Source organism: Callorhinus ursinus, unplaced genomic scaffold, assembly GCF_003265705.2.
Source record: "Callorhinus ursinus isolate GAN/ISIS: 27379988/994484 unplaced genomic scaffold, GSC_fseal_2.0 scaffold10, whole genome shotgun sequence".
Lineage (NCBI taxonomy): Eukaryota > Metazoa > Chordata > Mammalia > Carnivora > Otariidae > Callorhinus > Callorhinus ursinus.
Genome location: NW_027397072.1, coordinates 64081202 through 64091832, shown reverse-complemented (window position 1 = coordinate 64091832; position 10631 = coordinate 64081202).

Below are 10631 nucleotides of genomic sequence, written 5' to 3'. Positions count from 1 at the left end.
CTGTGTGTTTTAAATTCACGAATAAAGGGTGACCCCATAAACTCTAGGCCTCATCCTCAACCCCAATAAAAGCAAAACCCCAGGCCCAGTACTGACTCACCCTCTCTCTCCCCCGACCACCACTGCCCTCCCTTGCTCTGTGGCCACAAGTGTGCCATGTAATTTCCAAGACTTCTAAGTAAGACACCTTTCTGTTTTTCTCAAAGTTTCCTGATGGTTATTGCAGTAGGGCATCTTGCAATCATAATAAGAACCACAAGGGCCAGTCCAGCCACAACATTGGTCATGGATAGACTGAGACAGTCTTTTTTTGAGAGGGAAATGAATGATTCGATTTGAGTACCCGATTGTTTTGGTGGTAGAATAGATGTGAAAGGCAGAAAGACTAATTAAAGAAGCTGTCTTAATACTTCAACTGGGAAAAGTCTCAGTTAAGTTCACTGGCAGCAGGGTTTGAGAGGAAAGGATATAAGAGATAAATAATAGAATAGACAGGACTCACACTTGCTGAATATGAAATTTCAGAAAGAAGAAAAAATTTATATTCATATCATTTATGCTATTTTGTAACAATTATATGTACTATTTTGTAAGCTAATAGTCTCACTTAGCAAAACGGTTGAGAATATAAAGCAATGATTTTAAATCTTTTTATATAATGTCATTCAATAACTGATTAATATACTATTATAAAGATGAACTATGATTTATATAACCAAATCCTTATTTTTGTCAATTTGTAAATATTTCTATCTTATAAATAATATTACAGGGGCACCTGGGTGGCTCAGGCGTTAAGCGTCTGCCTGCAGCTCGGGTCATGATCCCAGGGTTCTGGGATCGAGCCCCACATAGGGCTCCCTGCTCCGCGGGAAGCCTGCTTCTCCCTCTCCCACTCCCCCTGCTTGTGTTCCCTCTCTCGCTGTGTCTCTCTCTGTCAAATAAATAAATAAAATCTTTAAAAATAATAATAATAATATTACAGTTAATATCCTTGAATATATGTTTGCACACTTCTCTCATTATTTCATTAAGTCCTTTGAATAAATTCATAGGTTAAGTAAAATATATAGAGATTGTATAGATTTTTTATTTTTTAGTTTTATGTGTTGCCATTTTCCCTCTTGAAAGTTTTCTTTTTATTAATTTAAACATTGATCAGCCATGCATAACAAAGGCTATATATTAACATTCTTAAAGAATTATATATCTCTGATAGGCAGGAAATGGCACAAATTATTGTTTTATTTACTTTTCTCTGATTATTATTAGACTGAACAATTTTGTAGAGTCTGTTTACAACCTTCTGCACATCTTTCCTCTAGCAAGTCTTATTATGCCCCGTGTCCATTTTGCTATTCTGTCTTTTTTCATTGGTTCTTAAGATATTAATTACATATTAAGTATTATGATTCTTTGTCAATAATTCTTGCATATTTCCCTAACATCTTAATTTTCTTATTTTATTCTCTACTAAAGACTAATTGTTTGTGTCCCCCAAAGTTTATATGTTGATATGTCCAATCCCTAATGAGGATGGTATTTAATGTCAGGATTTTGGGGGAGTGTTTAGATCATGAGGGTGGAGCCCTGATAAATGGGATTCATGCCCTTATAAAAGAGATCCCAGAGGGCTCCCCTGCTCCTTCTATCATGTGAGGACATAGCAAGAAAATGGCCATTTATGAACCAGAACACAGGCCTTCATCAGACATTGAAATTGCCAGTACCTTGATTTTGGACTTTCTAGCCTCCAGAACTGTGAGAAATAAATGTCTGCTATTTAAGCCACCCAGTGTATAGTATGAGTGTTATACAACAGCTGGATGACTAAGACATGTTCTCTTTTGATTCACAAAAGTATTCATTTTTTGGGTTATTTAATCTATCAGTATTTTTCCCTATGGATGATGCCTTTCATGTTGTGTTAAGAACATTTTCCTTACTCCAAAAATTTTTAAACATTTAGTTACATTTTCTTCTAATACTTTTTATGTAAATAGTTAATTCATCTTACATTTATTTGGGAAAAATTGTGAAATGAGGATCTACTTTCCCTCTTTTTGTCATACACTTCTCTGTTGAATTAACACAATATTTGAAGCCACAACAGTTTGAATAATGACTAAAACCACCAACCAGAAGAGATACTCTATATACTTTGAAGGTGATTATCTGATTGCTCAGTGGTAAGACAGAATAGTTGTGGGTGAAAGCCTGATTCGAGCAGATTCACAACGGAATGGCAGGGAGGTTCAGAGACAAAAAATATGAACAATTCTTTTGAAGAGTTTTGCTGTTAACTGCAGCAGAAAAATATATTAGGAGCTGAAAGACGTACAGTCAGAACTTATGAATTCTCTAAAATAATTCTTCAAACATTTTTTTTTTCTGGAGGTTGGATGAACAATTCTAAATAAGAGGTGTGGATACACATTGAAAGGTAATGGCTCTTGCTATCCATATAGTCTCTCTGCCTCTCCAAGATCCCATGCAAAAGACTAAAAATATACCAAACAGTTAGATGCACAGCAGTGTGAAAGATATAAAACTATGTCATTTTTCAGGGCAGGTGTTTTGACCAATTTCTGGAAGACAAAATGAAGATCACAAATGCACCACTAAAACACTAATTTTCACAGTGCAGCTGTGAGCAGAGTGGCCATGAGGGACTGCAAGCAGGAGTTTCAGGGGCAGCAAACTGGATGGATAAGGAAATGACTATCTACATGCATGGCTGGTGCCCCGCACCCCATTCACTAATCACTGTGGAAGATCTATCGCTGTAGTTCTGTGGAACAATGAAATGGATGACTGGAATGAAGAGAGATGAAAGGCAGAACTGAAGATATAGCTAAATTTCCACAAACACCCGGTAATAGGGCTGCCACATAAAATACAGGATGTATGAGCTTCAGATAGACAGTAAAACATATTTTTAGAATAAGTATTTCCCAAATATTGCATGTAACACACTCACATTACATTATTCATTGTTAATACAAAACTAACATTTAACAAGGCATCTTGTATTTTTATTTACTGAATCCAGCAACCCTACTTAAAAAGCAAAATCAACCTGGCAAATTTGGAGGTCCTGATCTCTCATCTTAGAGGAAATTCTGCTTAAAAGCAAAACCACGCATTTACCCAAAACCTCGTTTATCCCTCACATTCAGAGGTGGGAAGCTGTAGTCAAGAAACTTATCAAATGCAAAGGAAACCTTCACCAGTTACATGGTCAACCAGTACTTCATTAATAAATACAAATGATCAGGGGCACCTGGGTGGCTCAGCTGCTTAAGCGTCTGCCTTCAGCTCAGGTCATGATCCTAGGTCAAAGATCACCAATTTTTGAGGAAAAGCAAAACAGAAGGGTCATGGTAAGAAGTAAAATAAAAAAATGGCCTTAATAATGCAGGCAGAAAAAAAAAGTAAAAAAAAAAAGGAGTTCTAAAATTGTAAAATTTCTCTTGACATGAAGGATTATTTTCCTCTGTGCAATAATACTGTTCTTCTCTTCTTGCATTTATGCCTTAATTTTAGTAGGTACTTTTAAAGATATATAATACCAATAAAAGACAGACTATTCATTACTAATATCACAATAAAATGTAAAAAAACGAACAAAAATGTGAGGAAAGACCACTGGATTTGTTAATTACAACAAATCCTCAATTTCAATAGATACAACAGAAATCTTTTTTATATTGATAGGTTGATTACATCCTTTAGAAAAGAAAAAAAAAATAGAACTACCACATGATCTGGCAATACCACTTCTGGGTATTTATCTGAAGAAAACAAAAACTAACTGGAAAAATAGATGTACCTCCAAGTTCACTGCAGCATTATTTACAATATCCAAGATATGGAAACAATTAATAAATGAATATATAAAGAAATTGTGATATATGTATATACGTACATATGTATGTATATATATGTGTGTGTATATATATATGTGTGTGTGTGTATGTACATACACAATGGAATATTCAGCCATAAAATGAACAAAATCTTGCCATTTGTGACAACATGGATAGATCTGGAGGGCCAAGTGAAATAAGTCATACCAAGAAAGGCAAGGACCATATAATCCCTCTTATATGTGGAATATACAAGAGAACAGATTGGTGGTTGCAAGAGGCAGGGGGTGGCGGGTGGGAGAAACGGGTGAAGGTGACTTAAAGGTAAATAAATAAATAAATAAATAAATAAATAAATAAAAAGAAAAAATAGCTATACTTCTATTGAAAACACACTAACAATATAATATCATCTTTGTAGATATCAAAATAACTTGACATAGAGAATTGTTTCTAGATAATTTACCAATGACAAAACTATCAAGAAATCAAATAGTTTTACTTTCTTTACTTTTGTTTGCATATATGTGTGTGTATGTGTGTGTATATATGTGTGTATCTGTGTGTGTATCTGTGTGTGTATCTGTGTGTATATATGTGTATATGTGTGTGTATATATGTGTGTATGTGTGTGTATCTGTGTGTGTATATGTGTGTATGTGTGTGTGTATGTGTGTGTATATATATGTGTATATGTGTGTGTGTTTGTGTGTGTGTATATGTGTGTGTATCTGTGTGTATCTGTGTGTATATATATGTGTGTGTATGTGTGTGTATACGTGTGTATGTGTGGGTATGTGTGTGTATGTGTGTACATGTGTGTGTATATGTGTGTATATATGCGTGTGTTTATGTGTGTGTGTATGTGTGTATATGTATGTATGTGTATATGTGTGTATATATATAATGTATGCACATCTATATAGATATATAAAGATATATCCTCTTTTGATGACATTATAGCTCTTAAACAAAATAAAAATAACTGTTGTTGGATGGTAAAACACCACCACAAAACTTACAAATACTTTATAGTTTCATATTAACATATTGATATTTTTACAGAAATGCTAGTTATAGACATTAAAATAGTTAATGAATAAATGAGTGTTACTAGGAGGATTTTTAAAAAATATCATAACCAAATTAGGTTTAATGAAAAAATAAAAAAAGTAGACAACTACACGTTTTCCCTGTGATTTCCTCTCCTATAATATAAGCTCCACAAAGGCAGAGTATTTCCTTCTATCAGTCACTGCTCTATCCCACATCCATAGAATAACACCAAGACACAGTAAGTTGCTCAATAAACATTTTGCAAATGAATGAATGAATCACTCTTTAAGGAGACTTGTCTGATTTATAACACTTGAAGAAAATTACTACCTCAGTTCCTCAACAAGCAGTGAAAAATATAGACCAAACTTAGCTCTAACCTATTCAGCAAAAATGGAATTTTGTCATGAAGTTATAATAATGTAACTTCATTTTTCTGACCAGTACAGTTTTGAATTCCCTTTGAGAGAAGAACAGGTATAATAAAATTATGAAGAAGCAGCAAACCAATTAAGGTGTTTGCTTCACTAGCTTCACTAGCTGTCTAAAGTTTATCACCCTCAAGCGAGTGAGTCAAGTAACCATGTGAATCCCGGTAAAAGAGTGCGGCCACAATTGAGCCACAGTGGCTCCATTTTAGAGGCTTTGTTGTACAGCTGATGTCTCTGAGTTCCTTATCACTTTCTGTTAACACTGCTCATGTCTATTTCTCTTTCCTACTAAAAGTTAGGGTCTAGAAAATTACTGAAGTTTGTTGACAAGTGACTTTTCTTGCTAGATAATTGAATACAGTTTCCCAGAGCCTCCTGGGCTTTAAAGTAAAAACAGGCAAAGTTGAGAGAAAAGTGAGGTAAGTAAAATATGTTTGATGTTTCTCCTGATATTACAGGTCATTCATTCTTCTACCAGGCTAATGGTTGGTGAGCTCTGTGGGTCCAGAGCTTAATGCTGCAACACGATGAGTTCTAGGGTTGCTGATATTCCAGAGAGAGGATGAAGATGTTATTGATTTTTTACAATAGCCTATTGTGCAGTTTATATATTTTTTCAAACAAGAAAGTAATACTTGTTCTTTGTAAAATGCAGAAAATCAGAAACAAGAATATAAAAATTGCATAAAGTATACCTTCCATTACATATTAACCACTTTAAATATATAATGTGTTTTCAATGTGTTGTCATGAAGTTATAATAATGTAACTTCATTTTTCTGACCAGTACAGTTTTGAATTCCCTTTGAGAGAAGAACAGGTATAATAAAATTATGAAGAAGCAGCAAACCAATTAAGGTGTTTGCTTCACTAGCTTCACTAGCTGTCTAAAGTTTTCTTTCTTCAAGCTTACTTTCCTCAAAAAATATTACTGAAAAATGTTATTCTTTTAGCCAATGAACTGCTACAGATCATTTTTTTTTCTCTTCCCCAAAGGTAGGATTTTATGAGTTCTGTTGTAATGTTGACTGTCTCTGTTTACTGAATCTCTCCCAGAGCGGAATCATATCTGTGAGTTCTTTTATGTATACAAATGCAGAGGTTGAATTTTCTCTATATTACCATACAAGAAAAAAGGAACAGGGAAATTTTTCTTTCGTACTAACACAACTTCCTTTGTCTCTCGGTACTTCTCTTTGCAATGGTATATGATTATTTAGGAGATGTTTAAGAACGCTTGGCAACATCCCACTTATTTTGCTCTAATTCTGTATTTTTTTCTTCCAATACACAAAATTTCAGCACGATAATATTCAGTATCAAAGGCTGATGTATAAGTTTGGGCATATCAATCTTCTTTACTTTCCAAATGGTCCTTAGAAATCTACCTTTATTTGTTTTTAAAGCAAACTTCACATGCTGAAAGGGGAAAAGAATAAGAGAGACACAGGGAGAGGGATGGAGGGAGAGAGATGGTGGGGTAGAGAATGAGATGGAAAGAAGCGAACCTAAGATAGAGCTTTTTGATTACATCATGGTACAAGTTCCATTTTATTACTTTGAAAATAGTGACATCTAGTGGATGTAAGGTATCAATATCATGGGTAGCTTGGTGTCAGAATTTGCTACGATTGGAAAAAGCAAAAATAAGTCTAATTACATAGACACGGAAAATCAAGAGAATTTATAATAACTGAAATCTGCTGATCCACTTTCAGATATATGTTTATCTGCCAACAAAATTCCAGACTGAAAGTGACTTTATTAATTTGGAAGCCTCAAAGACTGCAGAATAAGGGACAATGTTACCAGTTTGGCCTTGAGGAAGGTTAAGGCAAGGGTACAGATTCTGAAGATAGTTAGCAAAATTGCACCCTCTGTATATTATGGGAACAGATGACTTTCAACATTTTCTGCCATGTCCATGTTACAGTATTTACCAACTGCAAATTATTTGTCATATATCAGTTTTCCATTTGATTCCCAATATACTGTCTACAACACATATTTTGATTATGAATGTATAAAACAGTGGTAAGGCCTTTAAATGGATAATGACTATTTAGCTCACATTATGATTCTCCATCAAAACCACCATATGGACTAATAATATGTGCAGTTTCCAAAGCAATTTTTACATACTTTCCCATTGAATTCTCATCAATACATATTAACAGAATTCCCATTTTATAACTTAGTGAAGAAACCTTTAAAATATTTAAGTAAATTAGCTGAGCTAATAAAAGCATCCTCAATAAAAAAGCCAGTGAATCCAGGTAGACAGATGATCTCATTTCTTCCCTGTTGAAATTCCAGGGCAAAGAACAAATAGCACAATGCTGGCTCTCTGCATAAAAAGACAGTCCAGATTTAGATGGAAAAACAGTAGTGAAAATGGTAATGACAGCTACTACTACCAATTATGGAATGCCTTCTATTTGGCAAACCCTACTCTGAGAAATTATTATTCTTAGTAGAAGCATCTGAGATACAGAGGGGTTAAATGCCTCACCGAAGGTCATTAGGCTGGTATCCTTGGGGTAAATATTCTATGCCCTCCTTCTGTCAGCATATATAACAAACCAGTACAACCTGAACCCAGATTCTTAAAATGAAGGTTGCTCACTTGTGTGTTTGTTTGGTTTTAATTGGGCAATTTTAGATTTTAGAAAAAGTATTTTATTTTGATTCGATTGTTTCATGTGGCTTCTATTTTTTAAACAAGAGTGACTGAAATGAGCACTAGGATTAAGATTAGAAGATTCAGGAGCACCTGGGTAGCTCAATCAGTTGGGTGTCTACATTCGGCTCAGGTCACAATTCCCAGGTCCTGGGATGAAGCCCCTGCTTCTTCCTCTCCCTCTGTCTCTCCCCTCGCCTGTGCCCGCGCATGCTCTTTCTCTCTCATAAATAAATAAAAATCTTAAAAAAGATTAGAAGATTCAGATTTTATCCAAATTCAATTTTTCCCTAGGGAACTCTCTGTTCTTAGAAAATGCATTTAATTTAGCTGGGCTTTTTTTTTTTTCCCATCTGTAATCCAGGAAAAAAATCATTTCAAGCTCCCTGTAAACCACTGTAAGAATAAACAGTGTATATGAAAACATTTTGAAAATGGCAAAGCACTGTACCAATTTAAAATATTATTATAATAATGATATATTCATAAGAGTAGTTAGGCTGGCTTACTTTTCCAAAGTAAGGTCAAAAGATGATCTGAATAAATAAGCTTTTGGTGAGTCTTTCAAATTGCTGTTACAGAATTATAGTGAAAAGCCTAAATTTTGTTATAAAATTAAGAGCGAAGAAATCACTAAAATTCAAAAAGTTTGGCATAGATAGATAGATAAATTTATATTATTTCTGTGGGCCAAGACATAAAATATCAGATGATTTGGCTGTTAGAAAATATGCAATGTAGTCTACCCCTTTTAAAGAGGTGACTTTGTTTTCACAAGAGTTCAACTCTATAAGTGTTTTAAAGGCAATATTATATAAAAAATATCAATAGTAATAACTAGTTTATTAAAATCATTACTATATCCATTAAGCAAGATTCCTTGCTCCTTAACTGACCAGTTCCTTAAGAAACACACACACTCACACAGGCATATTTTTCATTTGCCTAATTTCTTCCTAAATATAAAAAATTCTATTTTAAGAGAAGTACATTGGTTTTGGGGGGTTAGAGAAAGGATATGAAATTCATTTGTATTTATTGCACAGTACAACATACACAGCATTATAGGAATAATAAATATATTAGGAAAGAAGTATGGGGTAAGTTACCAAATATCAATAAATTCACACTATTTATTGGAGGCAAAGGGCTTATTCACCTAATAATTTGGTGAATGTCTTTAAATTATTTAATATTCATCTTAAGGCTTATGCTGATAACTTCCTTTATTAATCCTATATCAGAAAGGATGCTGCTAGTAGGAAAATGATAGTACTGTGATGTTTGCTTAAAAAGATAACTTGTAAAGTAATGACAGCATGGAGACTATAAGGAATAGTGCAGCTAGGAAGAGCAGGGAAACATCTAGCTTTTTAGCCTGAAAGGGTAGGGGGATGGAGCAGTAACTGGAACCTGGAGACAAACAGAGAGACAGAGAGACATAGAAAGTAGTGCCATCGGGATGCCTGGGTGGCTCAGTATCTTAGGTGTCTGCCTTTGGCTCAGGTCACGATCCCAGGGTCCTGGGGTCCAGCCCTGCGTCCGGCTTCCTGCTCAGTGGGGAGCCTGCTTCTCCCTCTCCCCCCTGCTCGTGCTCTCACTCTTTTGCTCTCTCTCTCTCTCTCTCATGCACACACGCAAATAAATAAATAAATAAAATCTTTAAAAAGAAAAGAAAAGAAAAGAAAAAAAGTGCCATCCATCTGGTAGGACACTTTAAGGGACCCAGCCAGACAAAGATAACCTCGTGTGAAAGAAACAGAATGTAAACCCAGGCTCAATCTCTATCTTTCCTCTGGTCCCTGCCATTGCTCACCACTCGCTGGACACAACCACCAGCCGGAACACGTTATTGGGCAAGAGAGTCTACTAATGTGATTCTTACAACAGTCTTCAGGCAATGTGGGGAAAGGTGGAGAATGGATCTAGAACAAAGGAAAGAGATCTACTTCACCTTCCCACAAAATTTTACCACCTTCTGTGTAAAATCTTAGAGCAATGGACATGGTGGTATACTACTTCAAAAGGCAGCTACTTAATGACATCCATCATTTGAATATATTAACTTTGCATGTTTATTTTAAAAGCAACCTTATTATCACATGAGCAAACACTTCCTTAAGTGCTGAGTAATGTTGGACCAATTACCACCTTTTAAAAAAATAGACTTTTTTCCTAAAGCCTTTTAGATTTACAAAAAAACTACCCAGAAAATACAAAGTTCCCATATATCTCCTCTTTCCCCTACCATCCATACATTGTTTCTCCTAATGTTAACGTGTTGCATTAGTGTGGTATGTTTGTAACCATTGGTGAACCAACATTGACACATTATTATTAACTAAGGTCTGTATTTCACATTAGGGTTCATTCTTAGTGTCATACAGTTCTGTGGGTTTGACAAAAGCATAATGTCATGTATCCACCAGTATAGCACCATACAGTGTACTTTCACTGCCCTAAAAATCTACCATACTCCACCTACTCCTTCCTCCCTCCCCTCAAAATTCTGGCAACCACTGATCTCACTCTCTGCATAGTTTTGCTTTTTTTAGAATGTCATATAGTTGGATCATATATTATGTACTCTTGTTA